The following is a 20,595-nucleotide window of genomic DNA, read 5'->3' as shown; positions in this document are numbered from 1 at the left end:
CGCATCTTGACGTTTCCATCAACTGTTTTTTTTTATGTGCATATCCAAAATGCACATAATATAAGTGGATGAAAACATATCTAGTGTGTGCACAAAAGAAACACGTTCTCTTCCACGTTAATTCCTTGAATTGGTTAAAATGTACATTTTCATTTTATTTTTGCAATTTTTTTTATAGTTACTTCCCTTTCTTTTTTTTTTATCTAGTAAGAAGATTGACTAAGTGAGTTTTTTCCTTTGCGTCATTAGCAACAGTAGGTTTCTGTCATAATTAGCTATGTTACGAAATATATTGATGCTCAAAACTGCAATACTGCAAAAAAAAAAATTTGAGAACAAAGAGAACAAAATCACCACTTCCTGATAAACTGATGACAAAATTTCAAAAAGGAAACTGGAATTGGGAAGTGGTAAGAAACTGTTGGTCTTTTTTCTTTGCGCCTCGAAAACGAAATGCCTTCATTTCTCTGCCACATCTGTGTATTGTACTGTGATGGCAATTGTAAGAATTGTAAGAAATAATTCCAAAAGGCAACTGACTGTACAGTAAAGCCACACAAAAAACAACAACACAAAAATACGATGTTTATGCAGAGTTCAGCGGTTAATCAGCCGGAATCAGCTGAGGTGACTTTACGACGACCAGCGAGACCTAGCTGTCACTCAAGTGGCCACGCCCTCAATTATGCAGACTTAATAAACCTAATATAAGCAAAACCGATGAGTTACAAAAAAATTCACCCCCCTCACAGTACTCATGAAGGGTAATATTAGCTATATAAACCAAAATCATTCTTTGTACCAGACTGTAAACAATTATTTTCTGCTGTAAAGTTGGCCATTTTTAACAGTGGGCTCAATTCAAATTTGCTCAATATGGAGCCAGGACAGGAACTTCGATGAATTGCAGTTTCCGTTAATTTCATATATGCTTCATGAGGGAGAGCTTGGTCAAAATCACAAGTGGTTACATGCGACAGCACAACAATGATAGTGACTCAAAAACATGTTTTGGGGGGCCAAATCTCATTATATTTTTGATGTTAGTTGCAGTTTGGAGGGAAGAGGAGCCGCACATGGCCTGCTGGCCCGGAGTTTAAAACACCAGCTTTAAAAGCATGATCTATGGCTGAATTTAGAACAGCGGAAAGAGCCGTTTTGCTTTAATATTTCACTATATTTAAACTATTTCGGAGAAAAGAGATGTAGCCTTGATGAGAAAAACTCAAAGTACTCAAAGTAATGTAACTGTTTCAAACTTTTGAGCGGCAGCATCTCGGTGTTTGAAGATGTTAATGAGAAGGAAACACTGCGGCAGAGGTTCAGAGTTAAACTGTGTTTGTGTTCAGGAAACAGGAGCGTGGCTTATGTTTTGGCAGTGTGGATGTATTTACTGAAGGATATGAATGCTTGCTGTAATTTGGCTTTTGTGTAAATCTCAACCGTTGTCACAAGCTGCATTTGCTGTCTGTTAATACCGTCTGTATACTTGCTGCATGTCTTGCATTGTCAGACCCAGATGGATTTCCTTGGTTTGCTCTGCGGTTTTCAGGAGAAGATCTGCGTAATTCTGCAGAATACTTTTTTTAAACACAAAACATAATGCAGTCTTTATTAGTAGCCGAAAGCATCAAATGGATCTAACTGCTTATAAACGAATGCAGAACGATTTAAAAGTACATCTCTGGGTTCATTCTGGATTCTTTGAAATCCTTACACTTCTAAAAGTGAGATGTAAATTACAAAGATCGTTCGATCGTCTCCTGATAATAATGTTGTGAAGCACTCACAAACATTTCTCTTTTATTTACATTTATTAACACCTTTCTGCTAGCTTCAAAAGATCCAGGTCTGAGGTGCTACTATTGCTACAATAGGGTGAATTTTACATGGACAACCATCTCTAAAATATTCACTTATACACTTTAATGTATTTATAATTATTATGTGTGTAATTAGAAACATTACTCTAATCTTCATTGTCACAATCTTCCAGAAATCACTCTAATATCCTTATTTTGTAGATCATGAAACATTATTTCTGTTGAAACTGATACATTTTCTTCTCATTATTCCTTGATGATAGAAAGGACATCGTACTTTAAATAGAATTTTTAAATGGCTTATTGTATAGTTATTTTGGAAAATGGCAAACTGGGTTTTGAACATAAAAGCAGGTATTTTTAAAAATGTTAAAAATAAAAATCTACTGAAATCAATAGTTTCTACCCTGCTATTACCGGTAATGGTATTTTCCCGTATTTCTCCTGTATTTTCAGTCTTTTACTGAAGAGTGGCAATAAACATTAAAGAGCCGATTCTCCCTATATGCAACCCTACTGCCGAACCACCAGAGGACACCCCTTGCTCTTAAACGTGAGTCTGTTCTGTGCTTTTGTTTTGTTTTTTTAAACAAATATAAAAATGGCAGGATTCCTTTTCCTTTTAATTACAGGTCCCATCCTATGCAATTCTTAAAATCTCATATAGCGGTGCGTGACTATCAGCTGATGCGCTTAATAGTGATAAATAGACGCTGTTTCCCAAATGGATTCTGTACACGTGATTTGAAGCGGAGCTAAAGTCTGGGTTTTAGGTGCATGTTTGAAAAGACATATACACGTAATTAATAATGATAACATAAAGATGTCGATCTTGGTGTGGGTTTTTTCCAACAAAACCAATTTTGTCCTACCTGAGCATAAAAAGTTAGGAAAGCAATTGAAGGCTTTCATTATATATTTCAATGTGTGCATTTTTAAAATGACATATGTTACTTAATGTAATCAAATGAAACATCCAAATAAATAGAAGATTCATTCGCTGCTCTTTAATCAAAATGTGTAAGTTATACAGTGAAGTAAAGAATAATGAGTTTTTTATAACTTGATTCAATTTCTTTATAATAGCTCATTTTAATATCCCTTATTATGGTGGGCAGATCCCTTATTTTCACATCCCAATGTTGACAGGTATGGACGTCAAAGCGCCCTGTAGTGTTCGTTTTAAAAACAAAATACAGCCAAACATTCTTCTGGCTGCATAATTCATGATCTTCAGAAATGTATATACAGTAAAGCTACTTTTCCAGAATGAGCCTATGTTAAAAATGTCAATTTTTTGGTGAACTATCCCTTTAAAAACTTCCAGCTATAAAAGTAATTTCTTCTTCTTCTGAAGATCCACTCATGCACATTTTCTTAAGAAAGTCTATTTTAACTATTCCAGCAAGTAATCTTTGCAGAATCCACACATTTTAGCAAGACGGAGTAACACGTATGTCATCCTAATGATAAAAAGAGTGCTTCTTTATCCTCAGCTGCCTAATGAATCCATTATGTGACATACACTACGAGAAATACAGCTGCGTCTAAAAGAAAAGCTCAAGCCTTCAAGGTTTAAGAAGTACTCAGAGAGCTTCCTTTCAAACAGTCGCTTTCTTTCTCTTCACTGAGAAACACACATCTAAAGCATAAGAGCTGACAGTATCACTATATATACATGCACAAAGTAAAGGATTTCTCACTTATAGCATATATAGGGGGAACCAAATGAGTCTGCTCTTCCTCTGGGGTCTGCTGATGTGTTTTTGAAAGCTGGTCATCGTGACATTCTCCATTGTGTATAAAAGATGAGAGGCTAAATGAGGAGATGAAGAAATCACCTGAACAAACACACGTGTGCTCTGTTGGTCTCTTTAATTCGCCTCAGCTCTCTGCTGCGCTAGACTTTTTCAGGCTTAGAAGTTTTAAGAGGACGTGATTTAATAAAGGAAAATGCAGGGACAGCTGGGGGTGACATTTAAAGGAGTTGTTCGTCCAAAAATGAAAATGTAGTCATTATTTACTCACCCTTAAAAGGCTTTTTATTTTTTTCAGTAGAGCAACTAGAATGATTTAGATTTTTTTTACAAACCTCTTTTCATGCAAACGCTCATCAAAATCAATTATTTAATTGATCAATTAATCAACCAATTAACCAATCAAACGATCAGTCTGTCAAGCAATCAGTCACGTAATCCATAATGTGAATGAATGAAATAAAAAAATTATCAAGATTATCAAAATCTTCAGTTTATTAATATTTAAATATATTACCAGCAGGGCCGGCAATGTACATTTGGGGGCCCTAAGCAGAATAAATTTGGGGTCCTATTTTGGTCTAAATGGTGTAGTATTGCCATTGCAAACCGGCCCACAATGATTTTATTGCTTATTAAATACAATCAATAAAAAACAGGAAAGTAAAGCCTGATATCTTTTACTTAATAACTCTCTGAATGACTTGGACATTTTAAAACAGCACTGTTTTTTTCAACTAGCAGCTTCAATAAATCTTTAATAAAGGGAGCAGCGATTCGACTTTGCATCTTTCTGGAATGTTAAAAACATATTTAAATAATTTGGCAAACAGATTAAAAATTCGATAAAAGATTCCAGGTTGAGTTTTTTTGTTTGTTTGTTTGTTTGTTTGTTTGTTTGTTTGTTTGTTTGTTTTAATAAATTCCCAAAGGAAAAACCTCGCAATAAGAGACAGTGAGCAATAATTAGCCAAAAGGGAAAATGCACTACTTCGTAATAAAATATACATTCTGAACTCATTAAAAACTCAACAAAAAAACAATTAACACTGATGCAAAGTTTGATTCATAAATAATAAAACCAATAAGCAAATGATATAAAGTAAATATGAAAAATATTAATATACATAAAACATAAAAAAGGAAGAAACAAATACTGGGTTAATGTTGATACCCAAACTCAAAATTTTATTATGTCCTTCAGTTTTCTTCCCTGTTCCTTACATTTGAGATGCAGGGTCCAGAGCTTATATTGAACTATGATTAATTTAATTAGGACATAACTTTTATAAACATGTCATGTCATGTCATATCTATATATATATATATATATATATATATATATATATATATATATATATATATATATATATATATATATATATATATATATATATATATATATATATATATATATATATACAGTATATATATATATATAAACATATATATAAACATATATATAAACATATATATATATATATATATATATATATATATATATATATATATATATATATATATATATATATAAACATATATAAACATATATATGTTTTTAGCTGGGATAAATTCTACTACAGAAATTATATATATATATATATATATATATATATATATATATATATATATATATATATATATATATATATATATATATATATATATATATATATAATTTCTGTAGTAGAGTTTATCCCAGCTAAAAACAAACAAACAGATTTACTGTCAAAGCTCAGTATTCAGACTTGATCTCCTCTTGATCCTATACTTGTTTTTCTCTTCCTCTGGTAAAGACTGTAATATAATTCAACTTTTTTGTGTGTGTTTATTTATTTGTTTTTCACGTTGAGTGTAATTTGCCTCCTCTGTGGCCGTCGTGGCATTGTGGTTATGATGTTCTTATTGGTTTCCTTTATCTTCAGTTATTATTACGGTCTGCTTGAGAAACCACAATGCAGGCCCTAACAACGCTATTATTTCTTTTTAGACTTTTATTATTACCGTGCTCTGGACAGAAACCCCGTGGGTTAACCTTCATGACCGTCACAGTGTGATAATGCCATCTTTATGCTGCTATCCAAACCATTCTGCCAGCATTGCGAGGACATAATAATTACAGCAAATTCAGCAGTAAAGACACGATCTGAATATATGAGAGGAGATGCGGCGCTCAAGGCTTCATGCGGCACAGCGTGATCTGAGAGCTTCATCCGCCACCTGTTAGGAAAGCAGGGAATAATCTCCGTTTAAGATTTGTTTCTCCTCCTACGCAGGAGGTCTCCTTCGTGACCCCGCTTCCAGGTTTCACACTCCACAGAAAAGTTATGAATATCTCTGGAGCGCCAAGTGGCATTGTAAAGAAAGCATGTGTGTTATGCGGATAAAAGTCAAGTGCTGATGCTTGAACTGAGAGCGGAGGAGAAAAATGGAATGTAAATGTAGAAATGTGAAATCAGACGCTGTTTCTTGTGCACTGTTAGACATTTCAAAGGGTTTTTACAGTAACTTACTGGCAACACTGTTGCCAGTAAGTTACTGTATTTTAGATTTACAGTATACAACTGTAAATCCGTTTACAGCATGTTACTGTAGTGTCTGAAAATGGTTAACTACTGTAAAAACCTAAGTTAACAGTTAGCTACTGTAAACCTTTTAATTTTGTCCTAAATATTTTATAATATAATTTTATTAATATTATTTTAATACTATAGACCTAAAAAAGACACAATTACAAAATATTAACAAAATAAACACTCTTTATTTAAAACATTGGAGATGCTTAAAACAAGCTTAAAAATGTGTAAAAACATTACATTTCAATCATTCAAAATATTTTATTTTAAGAAAAAAAAACATTGAAAATGACAAAGCACATTAACATACATGTACAAAACTAATTTAAGTGTCTGACCTGCATATTGTTGAGAAAAAAAAAACAATTGTACTAAGTACTACTGACATTAAACCAGACACAATTACAAAATATTCCATTCTTTAAAACATTAATAATGCTTAAAGCATTTAAGGAAAATGTGTGAAAATTACATTAAGCAATAAAATCAACACATTAAAAATAAATAAATCACACAAAGCACTAGAACATACATGTACAATAAAAATTTAAACTTCTGAATTGCATATTGTTGGAAAAATAAATATTTGTAACTATTAGCCGACTCAGAAACAACCCAACTTTAAAATATTACTGATTCTGGTGTCAAATGCTCAACAAGGTCTGAATTCACATGTTCAAATGCAATTCATCTTTATTTCTATTGCACTTTTACAATGTAGATCAATGATGTCAAAGCAGCTTAACATAGAAGTTCTTGTAAATTGAAGCTGCTTTAGTCCAGTTTTCAGAATTGAAGCAGTAAATGTCACTGCTGAAAGTCCAAACACTGAAGAGCAAATCCACCGATCCACCAATCGTAGCCAAGTGATCCAGTGGCGACAGTGGCATGGAACAAACTTCACCAACTGACGAAAGTGTAGAATAAAATCCCTTGAGAGATACCAGGCTCAGTTGGGCACGACCAGTTCTCCTCTAGCCAAACTTGTGCAAGGCCGCAGTCTAGGCACCAGAGGCTTGAAAGTTCACCAGCGGGTGGTCAGGCTGGCCCATTGGATCAATGAGGAAACTCATTGATCACGTGTGTCTTTTAGGATTCACTCCTCCATGACCACCACAGCATCTGGTCAGGATTTGGCCCAGTCCAGGATTATGAAGAACTCTGGATAAGGACAAACAGACTAACATAAGCATAGAAGAAGCTTGTTTAAAAAAAATAAATCATATACTGGTTAATTATTTTGAAGCATGGCAGCTAGGTTGGGGTAGTTTTCAGCTGGTACTGAGCAACTGGCTCCTGCTCATAACCTGCTCACTACCATGTTTAAAAGATAACTAACCAGAATGTCCTGTTTATTTTTTCCCCTAACAAGGTTTTACAAAAACATTGTAGCATTTGTGATGGGTTGATTCACTGCAGGACAGATTAGACTATTTGTTTTATGTATTCCTAATAAACTAAAACTGACTGAATACTGATAAAACTATTGAGAGTGTCTCACCTAATCCAAGTTCTCAGTTAGCTGGTGAAAGAAGGATAACTCACTGTTGTTCATGGTTGTCATTCTCTTCAGTACTTCTCCTGCTATCTTCTGGCTCACTCTGGTTGTTGCTGTGCATTTTGTTTCATCCTCTGGAATTATTTATACAAAAAATTTTATTATTTTATTTATTACAAAATATTTAGGCAACATGAAATGGGGAAAAAGACATTTAATACATAGACAAATGCATGTATCCCAATACTAATTATTGTATTTTGAAATGTCTGACCCATGACAGACCTCAATCTGCTCAAAAATATTATAAACCAAGATGAAGAAAAAAAACCTACTAAATGGTTTAATAAAAAAGGGAAAACGATTTTTTTATTTAGCTAGCAACTAAACATGTGACACATTTTGTATTAAAGTAACGTTAATATATTGAGAAACAAATAGATGTACAGTACTTACTGTTGTATGAGGTCCAGTTTGCACAGGCAGGCTCCCAGTATTCTATATTGAGACCATAAAAAAGCCAAAAATACAGGTAAGAATACCATGCTACAATCCACAACCTCCACACAACTTTTTTTATTTGTTTACCTTGGTTGCTTACTGGTCTTGCTTATTTTTTAAGCATAAGGCTGTGCTGATCAAGATGTTCCTCTGAAATGCTGTTTGTTTCTTCAGACAAAACCTGTTGCTGTGCCAGTGCCATATCTAAACAGAAAAAAATATAATGGTAACAATTATGTTAAACCAAATGTCAAGAGTTGTGATAAAAAAATAATTAGCAAACAATAAATAGCAAAAAGGTGGTTCTTAGCATAATGCATAGAGGTAAAATTGGTTTTATATTAGCAGATTCAGACTTCCCCCTTAATAATTTAATTTCATAAAAGTATTATTTGCAAACTCTAAATAGCGAAATCATTTTAGCAGCTAATGACTATCAAAGTACAACATGCTCACGGTCAAATAAACAGTGTTAATGTTGATTTCAAGTCATACTGGCATGCTAATTCTGATCGAATATTCAAAGTAACATGGTAAACAGTATAGAGTCTTCTAAATGAACGAATGTGCGAATATAAAACCAACTTTACCTCTATGCATATTGTAACGTTATAGATTTACGTTAACGTTCTTATAGGTTACGTCGCGATGTTATTTTCTCAAGCTAACGTTATAAGTTACTCTAAACCAGAGAAAAATAAGTTCACAACATCTAATATATATAGTATAAATCAATATAAGTTAAACGTTGCACGTTAAAATGAGTTTGAGTCCAATTCAGTATAAACTTAGCTCAGTTTAGCTAACAGTTAACATTACCATTTTAAGATCGCTTCAGCCAATGTTGCCGAGCAAACAAATGCTAATAGAGGTGCTCAAATCAATGTCGAGTGTTGTCAGCACAGACAGACGCGCTTTTACCTGGATTATTTGTTGGTCTTTCATTCATATTCTTCTGGGGGAAAACAATCTCTGCCGGACCGTTGTCTCGTGCTAAGTGTCCTCCAAAACTGTCTGCATACCTCTGGTTCCCTCCTAAACCAAAACCCGCTGCAACACCGGTTCCTATGTAAAGAAATAAAAAGATATGACGAGATCAATGGCTAATAGTCATAAACAGTCTTATTTAAAGTAATAGTAGTGTTAATGTAATAAATTAAATAAAGGTAACATCTTAATAGATGATATATTTCTCAAATGGGCGAAATAACGCCAAGCCAGAGAAAATAATAATAGCCAACTTTATACTTTACTTTGTTCTATTCTCGTCCACAAAACATTCTGTAAAATGAAACACTGCCTCAGCTTACCAGAGTAAAGTTTGTTAAATCCAGTAAGTTCTTCAGGCACACTAATAAATTGTCCTCCAGAATTGCTCCAGGGTCCTCAGGCAAAATGTGGTGCAGAGTAGTCGAATCGCCGCAAGGTGGCGTTGAAGCAGTTGTGGAAAATACAGTATAATACACGAATTTTTACAAATACAGTACATCGCTGTATATGTTGTTCGACGTCACACTAAATTCCCATAATGCAACGGTAAATACAGTTATTTACCGTAAAAGGAATTTGCAGTATTACACTGGGTGAAATACAGTAAATAACTGTGTAATTTACAGAAATGTCTAACAGTGTGAATGACACACTATGAAGACGTTCCATCAACAGCTTATTCTGGCCAAGAACTATCTTCACTTGATTTTATTATATCATTCAGTGGTTTGAAGAAACAATTCAATTAATCAAACTGCATGTTAGAGTCATCAATAAGGTTTGAAAAAAAATCTATTTAAACAAATGCTCTGGTTTTGAAATTATAACATAAACATATATAGTCTTCAGATGTGTTAGTATTGTTATATATGTTGCTCATAATACAAAACTTGAGCAGCAAATAGCATATGGTAATTATTTCTGTAATGTTTCACCAATATACGTCAACACATTTGGTATGTTTTACATACCAAATGTATGTAAGGCTGTTTCACAAACAAAAATATCTCATATAGAAATTGGATACCTGGATATATATGCAAATATGACATACAGGTTCATATTTGGATTTCACGTGCGTAACATATGTCAAACATATATTTTTCAACCATCAGACTTATGAATATGTACACGTTACAATAAGGTTTAATTAGTACAGCATTTATTATCTGTAGTTCAACATTTACTAATGTATTATTAAAATACAAATTCACTGCAAGTCAAGATGAACTAACAATGAACTACTGTATTTTTATTAACTGACATTAATTATGAAAATATACTGTAGTAAATGTATTGTTCATTGTTTCTTCATGTTAGCAAATTACACTGTAAAAAATCCAAGGTTCAACTGGTTCGGACCAAAGCAATCAGCATGGTGTGAAAAGGACCCAAAGACGGCAGAAAATGCTACAATGTATCATTTATTGCCCTTGGTCCGGACCAAATGAAGCGAACTACAGATGTGAAAGCACCCTTTGAGTGTATTTCAGATTGGCAAAGATGAAGACAGAATCTCTAGTGGATTATTAATCTAGAATTTGCAACAAAACATACGTGGAGCAATGTATTTTACGTTTAGCAATAATGTAGGCTTGGTCAAGTATGGTTACAATGGGTCTGGTGACATAAGAATGTTAAGACCTGCGAAAACTCTCAAATTAGAAAACATTATTTTCAAGTTTTTTTAAGGTGATTTAGTAACACTGTCCTTATATTGTCCTAAGGGATTTATAAAGCATAAATAGTCCTCACTTTAGATTAAGTCACAAGACTGCAGGAAGTTGTGTTTAAAAAGCTTTTATTAACATACAGAGTAACTAGTATATGCCTGAATAATAAAATGTATAAATGTTCATTTGTAGAGTTGCTTAATCATTTACTAACTCATTCTGAATAATCTTAAAAACCAGCAACTACACTTAAATACTGATGGTTTGTCATTAATGCAATGCTTAATCTAGTAATGAAAAATGTATCGGTAACTATATGTATAAAACACAATTATTAAGCACATTATAAATGCAAGAACACAGTATTTGTAGCTGTGTTCATAAACTGCTTGCTAATGTCTATTAATGCAGAGTTAATGCTGAACAAATGATGAATGAACTATTTGCTAATGCTTAATACAGGATTCATAGTGTGTAATCTTGAACAATGTCTGGTTATGAAATTACTTAAGTATATTTTGGATCATTTTAACCAATAAAATGTATAGCGTTAGATATGCTGGAAGCATTATTTCCCCTTGGATCTGCATAGATTTATGTTGGGATAAAGCCAAAGCAAACCTTGAGCCTTAAGCTTAAACATCTATCAGCAGCTGATCCCCTTTATTCAGTGATATGGAAAACATCATTCAAAACCTTCATTATAACCAGCCTACTGAATCCCACGATGCTTAGCCGGGCCTTCCGATAGACTGTTTACTTCTAAATGACAAAAATTGACAGTCAAACTGTACCGCTCTCATCAGAGGTGAGTAAAAACTTGCTAGGTTTCTATTAACTCTGCTAAGGAGGGATTATGTTGTCTTGAGGGAGTCGAAGCTTTGTAAGCGAATGAATCCCAAACCTCTAAATCCTATTAGCTGCATACAGAGGTGAGGGAACACAGAGCCGTGGCTTAACCTTAAGACTGACAGACGTACAATCGTGTTTTATTGCGTCTGTTTCTCGCAGCTCCACACAAACACACCTCAGCATAAAAGAAACAGTCGGAGTCTATAAACCCGATTCATATCTGTTTTGGTGCTTTAGTGAGTAAATGTTCCTTTCTCCATGTCTATCAAATATGAATTTTTCTGCCACCATAGACAGTATTCAGTATAGCGATATGGAGGGCTTCAATGCACGTCTGAATTGAATGTTTGCATAACATTCTGTCTGGAGGCTTTCATCTAGTTTAAAGAGAGACTACATTCCTTTTACTTTGCTGTTGGTGTTTTTTTGCGAATGATTTCTGCTTGGAGAGAAACATTGTAGCTTTTATATAGAAAGTTCAGTTGTTTTAGATTGTCAGACGTAGCACCTTGTTTTTGGAATGAAAGCTATGCACTTACCGGCCACTTTATTAGGTACACCTGTCCAACTGCTTGTTGACACAAATTTCTAATCAGCCAATCACATGGCAGCAACTCAGTGCATTTAGGCATAAAGACATGGTCAAGACATGGCATGGTTGTTGGTGCCTGACAGGCTGGTCTGAGTATTTCAGAAACTGCTGATCTACTGGGACTTTCATGCACAACCATCTCTAGGGTTTACAGAGAATGATCCACTTTTGATCATTTTAATCAATACTTAACTTGTAAATGAATAATTTCCAGAACAAAACCAGGAAATAAAAGTTACTGTGACTGACATCCATCACACAGTTTTCCCAGAACATGGCATCATTAAACGGTGATAACTCAAAAAAGAGCATCACATTTTTAAAGGTCTCTTATTATTTTCTGCCATGGGTCAATCATAAACAAAAACAAATAAATATACAAACATAAATCTAATTCTAACCAATGTGCCAATTTGATGCTCCAGATGTTTTTTTTTTATCAACTTTGAAAATGATTCTGCTGCTTAACATTTTTTTTGTAATTTCTGTTGTAAATTTTGTGTTAAGTTTAAACAAACAAATTCAATTTAGTGATGTTCAACCTAATTTGATGTAGCACAGTGCTCATTCAGTAAAGGCACAGCTAAACAGATGTGTTTTCAGTCTTGATTTGAGTGTACCTAATGTTGGAGGCAAATGAGGCAAATAACTACAAAAGTCCACTTTTTGAGAATAAAATAACCACCCCCTGGCTACAGGCCTGTATATTACACCTCAGTTTCTTCTGTCTCCAAGTTATACTCTGATTTCGCTGCATTCTTCAATATTTCTTCCAAAATATTATATACAATACTGGAAAAAGCATCTAGGTTTCCCTTATGATTCATTGCTTATTCTTTTTGAAGTGTCTTATTATAAAATCGTATAAACGAATGCTCTTACATAACCTAAACATCATCACATGCAGTCTAAATGTCTGAGAACACACTGAAAATCTTTTACATGTGATATTAAATTAAGACAATTCAAAAGACAAGCAGTTTCTCTAGTGCTCACAAATGTTTGGATGCTCTGTATGTTACTTGCGTAGGCGTGTGTGTGTGTGTGTGTTTGTGCGCGTACGCGTGTGTTTGTGCGCTGGGAAATAAGAGCAATGAAAAGAAATGAGCTTTCCTGCTCCATTTCTTTTTCTGTCCATTTTTCTTTACCCGACCACAAAATGAATCTGCTGTTCGGCTCTGAAGAAAAAAGGAAAATAAAATAAACTTTTAGTGGCGAAGGAGAAACAGGCTGGTCGGTGGGAGGAGGAAAGAGGAATGGATAAAGATATGCATTAGTCAGAGGACGGGAGAGCAGGAGAAGCCCATGAATCTCAATCTAACTTTATTCAGCGGGGACCGGGAAAGAGCAAGCCAACAAGGTCATCTGAGACAGTGTGACGCAACTATTACACAAGCCTGCCAGCCTCTCTGTGATTGGCCATCTCACACTTTGATCACTGTCAAGGGGTTTTATTTTTCTCGCAGTCTTGATTTCTCTTCAACCTTAACTTTCAAAAGTTCCAAAATAAAAGTATACCAAGCTTTCTGATCCGTGCCGCAGGTGTCAACATTCATTGTATATGAAGGATTTTCATTATAGAGCGCTTGTCAAAAGAAATGATGCTGATAAAGTGGGAATTTACTGTGGGTCTTCGGAATTCTCTAAGTTCATTAGTTGTGCATTGTTAGTGCAAGTATCTGAACTTTTTGAAGTGTTTTTACTTTTTTAAACTTTAATTTACTTCATTGCCAAACTTTATATTGCACCTTTCAGTCTATAAACAGCATACATTTTCTGTTTGTTTTATAACTGAGAACTTGCCTATTAATGAGTGATTATATTTGATTCACTTTAGAGCTGCACGATTCTGGCTAAAATGAGAATCGCAATTTTTTTGCTTAAAATAAAGATCAAGATTTTCTCTTGATTCTGTAGATGTAAAATAAAGCTTATGGGATTATTGTTTTTTCTCAAACATATGGTAAAACAACAAACCTAATATTATGTGTAGGTCTACTTGTTTCTATAAATAATTCTATTCTACTTATAATAATTCTGATGTTGAATTATGTTTGAGATATTTGCTCACAATTTGTCATTGATAAAATTTTTTGACCAATTAATTCACTGGTAAAATCAACATTATATAGGCTAGAGTAGTTATACTGACACTGTAAACCTTTATTTTCATGCATAACTGTGTGTTGGCTATGAAAGAAAAAAACGTAGCAAATGCTTGTCGCAGTCATTACTCTTACATGTGATACGATTATGTAAATGATGCGCGGCTCTCAAACGATCGCTCTGTGCCACAAATTGAATATTATTAATAACTTTATTATGGGTTACTCACAGCATATGCAGGTTCTGTTCACTAAAGTAGACACGCGCACGTATATCATTAAGTAGGGTGCGCGCCCGCACAGTCAGCATCTCATGTCACGTGTGATTTCCCGGCCACGAATACAGCATTAAATGAAGACAACAATTACATTATTAGCTGAATAATACCTTATAAATACAGTATGTGACTCTTTTAACATCATTTGGAGGCGTCCATGTCGCTGAGCAATGTGTGTAAAACAATGAAAAGACTCGTGCAGCCGCCTTTGCTTCTCTCGGAACTTGAAAATATGATTGACAGAATCGTAGAAATGCTGGATTAAGATAGTCTAGGTGGTCGAATCCAGATCGAATTGATCTTTTTTCGATAAATTGTGCAGCTCTAATTCACTTGTTAAATAGGTTTGAAATTTGCACTTAAGATATTGTAATTAAAAAACAAGTCACTGATTCAAATGATCTGGTCAGAGTGAATGTCCAGTTGACTATTCACTGACTCAAATGATCCAGTCAGAGTAAGTCTCCAGTTAACGATTCACTGACTCAAACAATCCAGTCAGAGTAAGTCTCCAGTTATCGATTCACTGACTCAAATGATCCAGTTAGAGTGTGTCTAGTTAACGATTCAATGACTCAATTGATCCAGTCAGATTAAGTCTCCAGTTAACGATTTACTGACTCAAATGGTCCAGTCAGAGTAAGTGTCCAGTCAACGATTCACTGACTCTAATGATCAAGTCAGAGTAAGTCTCTAGTTAGCGATTCACTGACTCAAATGATCCAGTCAGAGTGAATGTTCAGTTAAAGATTCACTAACTCAAATGATCTAGTCAGAGTGAGCGTCCAGTTAACGATTCACTGACTCAAATGATAACTTATTTATTTACATTAATTCAGAATCAGATGATTCTGTCAGAGCAAGTCTTTGTGCAATAACTCATTGATTCAAATTATCCATTCAGAGTGAATCTCGAGTAAACAATACACTGATTCAAATGAAAGGAACAAATCTATAAAAGCCAAAACCAAACATTTGAGAAGACGTGCACACAAAAGCATTGTAATTGTCTAAGACAACACTATGTTTTTGTGCTAATTTTCTTTGTAATTAGTACAAATGTGTGAATTGATCATCACATTTGGACTTTTTAAACTTTCCCTATAATCTTTTATCTATCCCTCCCCAGATAGTCAAATTCATGTGGCTCAAATCCAGCCCACATCAAACACTTACATCCGGCCCACATACCGCATGGAGTGATAGCACTTGAGCGGTACGTATCTGTTTGCCAGATCTGGGCCACAATTAACCAATAGCAATACCATATATCAGACAGAATTCAACCAAATACACCAGGACTGACCCTATTCTGTGCCACAGTTTGCTTTTATTTTAACATAGATCCGGCCCACACTATACACTTACATCTAGCCCACATAGCCAGAGCTTACTGTGCTGAATATTTGCCAGATGTGGCCCACATATGTTTTATAATAACTGGGCCACATTGGTATATGTGAGCCACTTTGGGTTTAGAACCAGGTTACCTTTAAATGATTATGACACAATTTTGCCAACTGTGTCCCACAGTCGTCCTCTGTCATTTGGGCCAAATTTACCATTTTTCACATGGGCCACATTAGGTTCACATTTGGGTTACATTTTGCCATAAGTGTTAAATCTTTGCCTTAAATGTCCCATGTATGAATTGGAATCTTTGGCCCCCTTTTGCCATTGTACAGTTAGGCCACTTCAGGCTCACGTTCATTTCGTCTGGGTTGAAAGATGACCACCAGTGCCGCATAACTGCCTAAAGTGGTCCACATTTGTATGCTATCTGGGTCTCTTTCCACAGTCTCCCTGACAGTTTATCAACAGTTTGTACTGCTTGTTTCCTGAAGCAAAATGACAACACCCTAGAAAGCTTTTCACAAGACATCGAAAACAATCACCAGGGTATAATTTATCTGTGAAAGACAGTCCAGCCCTTTGGACAATCCAGCCTTGGTTGGACAAGTCCTGACTGGACGATACAATAAATGCTTTCGGCGCCAGAACATTCTGTGCTGAAATCAGAGCTTTGAGTTAAAGACCAGCGATAACCCGCAGGTTCAGAACAGAAGTAGACCATCAGACTGAAGCATACACACATTTAACCCTGACCCCAATGTCCTGTGGATCATCCCTGCAAAACTAACAGAAAGTACTGTACATTTGACTCTTCTGTCTCCGCCTGCAGTTGCCGTGTGTTTTCATTCCATTCCATCTCTTTCATTGTGTGTTTTCAGCGCACAAATGTAGATTCAGCATAATAGCGCTGCTTTATGCATATCTGTTAGCATATATATCTAGCAATATATTTCATTTTCCTCCTGTAGCATACCTTATTTGCAGTGTCTACAGCAAATGAGATGGAAACTGAATGCTAAGTGTCTCTTCTACAGCCTATTTATTGTATTTTTCCTTTGGTTATCATTTATCAAACTTGCTCGCTCTCATTAGGCCGTAACTAGAGGACTAAATCATTTGTCTGTGTAAATGTGAGATGTCCTACCCACACACATGCAGAGATCTGATTGGTTCTCCCACTTCCTCTGGTATCCAATCAGAAGTCCTTTGAGAAAATCTGCAAACACACACACATAAGAGAATTGAGCCATATGTTCAAAGCCCAGTTTTTTTTTTCTAGAAATGCATATATAAATTTCATAGTTTTTCAGTTTTGACTGCATTGAACTTGCCAGTCATTCTTTATAAAACAGGTATATTTTCTGCAATCAAAAATCAGAACATATTTAATATTAGGGATCTGTTTATAATATTTTAAAAGTCACATTTTCATAATGCAGTCATTTAGATAACTTCAGCATGAACCTCTTGATATTTATAAAGTACATTTTTTGTTTTTATTCAATTGTAAAATATGGCTAGCTGAGAAACAAGCAATATATTATTACTTATTGGTTCATAACTCGTTTGTTTATTTATTTATTGTAATTAGTATTTATTGATTCATAAGTTTTATAAAAAGCCTATACCCATACAGAAATCTGATATATGGCCATATGAATGTAAATATAAAATTATAACTAATATATTTATAAAACCATACACAATAGGCCCTATCATATACCCAGCGCAGCAAGGCGCAAGATGTGTTTGGCGTGATTTATTGCTATTTTCAGACCAGCGCAATTGTAATTTTTACATTTTTCACCACGTTGTTTAAATAGCAAATCCATTTGCGACATTTTGTGGACTTCTTCTAGAAAGAAGGTGTGTTAAGGCGCATTGTTGGGGTGTTGCTATTTTGATGAACCGAAATACACCACGGCATTGATCAATTAAAAGCTGATCTAAAGTCCAGCAAAGAGTGTAATAGTTATGCACCTATGCATGTGCAAACGCCCACACATTGCTTAATACACACAGCACGTACAGCAATACACAAATATCCTTGCATATGAACAAATAAAGGATTAAAATATTACAAAAATTTCTATTTTCTAAATAAATGTAAAAACTACCACCTCCATGCCTTCTTCATCCCAGGAGGGCTTTTTGTATAATGTATACATTTGTATAATGTTATTCTTATTATTTGTATTATTTATTATATGCATATTTCTATTTGTTTTAATCAAAACTAGTTTAGATTTGTCCACCTGTCGGGTGTTGGAGACGAACGCATCACCATATGGGGCATATGAATAGGATGTCTGTTTGGATATAACAATAATATTTAATAACCACACTTTACTATTATTGTTCATTTACTCATTTATTGAAAATAAAATTAAATTTAGGAATAGTTTTGTAACAAATCTTTGCGCTTAACAAACAAAATTAAATATGTAGGCTAATGGATGTCTTCAGTGGAGTGAACTTTTTCCTTAGGAAAAGTGAAGAGTTTCCTTACTCTACGAAATTAAAGGAGTAAAGAGTAAAACTAAAGTAAAGAGGCCAAACGGAGGAGACTCATTCTTTATCCTCATGCTGAGGAAGCTCTGTTTAACTGTTTTCTTGCTAATGAAGCGTTCAGTTTTTCCACTTACAAAGTCCACCATGTAAATAACAAATTTGCCATGGCCCGACACAACTGACGCTTATAGGAAATAGGAGATGAGACTCTGATCGGTTTAATGCACGTTATGCTCTAAACACACCCATAACTCATTAAGAGGATAAGCACAACCCTGTTACACCATGTGCCGGAACGCAAAGTGTATTTTTCCATCCTTAAAATAGCAAAAGTGGATTCATACATGTCCTTAATGCTTTTGCACCATACTATTTAGACTTTGCCATTAGATCGTTACAATAGAGCCCAATAAATGAACTCCATAAATGCACATAACATTACATATATGAACAAATATGTAAATGTCGATCTTTGCAATATTTTAAAATTTATGTTGCAAATCTGACATATTTTATAAATTTGAAATCTGAATATGATCAAATTAGTGACTAAATAAGGACAGACATGTATTTCCTACATACAGTATGGATTGACTGGAAGTAAAGGGCAGAGATCTTACAGTACATCCAAAATATCTATTACTAACTATTCGCCATCACTGTGGGTCTATAATGAAATGAGCAGCCATATAAGAGAAATCATTTCCTCCACACGCTTCTATAAAAGCCTTGCTAGAAAATCTATTGCATGCTGTAGAGCAGACACCGTTCCTTCATTCTAGCCGTTTTATGAGATGATAATACTCCATGTGCAATATTTAACAAATTCGTGTACCAGAATACTTTACAGCTCGAAATATTACAACAAGCTAAAAAAGACTACATGCTGAGAAAGTTTTCACCTCATTTATCAAAGTTATGGATCAGTTAATTCCTGAAAAAAAACACAGAAAGTGAAGTATGCACAACCTTTTCCCAAGTTTAAGGTCTTTAAAATAAAAGGCTAACTTAATTTGAGAAAAGGAAAAATGTGTTTGAATTGATGCTATTTTACTTGTGAATCGAGTGTATACGGTAGGTCTGCATAGCCTACCCTGCATACCCATGCCCTGACATGCATCCCAATGTGCACCTCTCAAAAATGTAGGTACACTGTAAAAAAATGCCTTAAATTTTTTGGCTGAATCAAATTAACTTATGAGTTCATTGAACTTAATTTATGTTAAACTGACCTAAAACAGCTTGCGTAACTTTAAAATAAAATTAAGGTTGAACATGATTAACTTAGTTTATTAAGTTACAATGAATTAAAAACATAAGTTGTCATGACTAATTGGTCATATATTTTTTTTACACTGAACACATTGCAACAATGCAGTTGTTGACTGTTTGGCAATTCCTACCTCTTTCTTCCCAGAATGAGTTTGATTTGAACTAATTTTAAAGTAGCATTGAATGTATTGGTTACTTTTTTTTTATTTTCATTTTCAGCGTAAATCCAAAACATTAGCAAAGAAACTTGACACAGTAAACCATACAGTTGAAACCAAACTGCAAACTCTTTTTATGCCTATTTTTCATACCTAATAATGTTTGTGTGCTGCTGCGCATCCCTGTGTGAGTAATAAGCTCTTTAGTAGATATTGATATTAGACCAGATTTTGGTTTGTCAATGACACAGTTTTTACAGAAACTAAAAATCTATTTCAGACAACACATCCATGGGTAAAAAGATGAACACAGATGCATTTGTTATTTCAACAGTGTGGCACAAGACGTGAATATGATACTTTCACCAGGCTGAAACTACAGCAAAAAAACTCCTGTCGCAACTGACATTGTACTCGTTGTATGATAGGGCCTATACTATTATATACACACATAATATCAACACATTATATAGGGGGTTTCAAAAAGAATACCACAACTGAAAATCTGTATTTAATCAAAGAAACATGATGGAACCATGGACAATTAATCAATGTGAAGAGTACTTAACAAAGTTTTTCAAACCCTCAGAGCTTCCTTAAATCGACGACAGACACACCTAGTTCTTCTTTTCTTCTGTAGAATTCTCCATTTTCAA

General features: G+C 34.3%; 1 protein-coding gene and 1 long non-coding RNA gene across 4 annotated transcripts in view; one reads left to right on the top strand and one right to left on the bottom strand.

Annotated features, from left to right (window-relative positions):
* elfn1b (extracellular leucine-rich repeat and fibronectin type III domain containing 1b) overlaps positions 1 to 20,595 on the bottom strand; it is a 149,793-nt gene that overhangs the window by 24,210 nt on the left and 104,988 nt on the right. For all 3 annotated transcript variants that reach the window (XR_015476256.1, XR_015476257.1, XM_087236713.1), the window contains exon 3: positions 17,143 to 17,214. The gene's annotated coding sequence lies outside the window, so the exon portion shown is untranslated. The remainder of the gene's footprint in view (positions 1 to 17,142; positions 17,215 to 20,595) is intronic.
* On the top strand, positions 5,368 to 18,020 carry LOC147846686 (uncharacterized). The gene is made up of 3 exons (XR_015476259.1): positions 5,368 to 6,051; positions 9,785 to 15,102; positions 15,148 to 18,020. It is a non-coding gene; the product is annotated as an uncharacterized LOC147846686 (long non-coding RNA).

The sequence above is a fragment of the Danio rerio genome, chromosome 1 (genome assembly GCF_052040795.2).
Source record: "Danio rerio strain M-AB ecotype USA chromosome 1, GRCz13ab, whole genome shotgun sequence".
Classification (NCBI taxonomy): domain Eukaryota; kingdom Metazoa; phylum Chordata; class Actinopteri; order Cypriniformes; family Danionidae; genus Danio; species Danio rerio.
This window is presented reverse-complemented; position numbering and strand designations above follow the sequence as displayed.